We start from the raw sequence: 373 nt of genomic DNA, 5'->3' as shown, positions 1-373 counted from the left end.
GCCTTGGCAGCAGCTCCCCAAGTGCGGGCATGGTATCAGAGGCAGCAGCTGCCAGAGGGACGTGCAAAGTGCTCCTGTGATTAAAGATGCATCCATCGTCATTATAAATTAGCAGAAGCCAAGTTTAAGCGTGAAGAGCCAACAAGAAGGACAAGGGGAAAGGCTACAGTTTTCTATCACTCACATTGCAAACAGATGTCCCACCAATGCTGGAGCAGGGCATCCCAGCCAAAGAAGTGAAATCATACTTCTCAAGGGATGTTTAGGAATAAGTCATTTACTCCAAGGTGAAGCAGAGGACCATGTGCTTGGCAGTCGAGGGCAGCGTGTACCGAAAGGCTGTGTTCAGAAAGGGGGGCGATGAGGAATTTGG

Source organism: Pygoscelis adeliae, unplaced genomic scaffold, assembly GCF_000699105.1.
Source record: "Pygoscelis adeliae isolate BGI_AS28 unplaced genomic scaffold, ASM69910v1 Scaffold216, whole genome shotgun sequence".
In the NCBI taxonomy this organism is placed as follows: Eukaryota; Metazoa; Chordata; class Aves; order Sphenisciformes; family Spheniscidae; genus Pygoscelis; species Pygoscelis adeliae.
Note: the sequence above shows the minus strand (reverse complement) of the source record.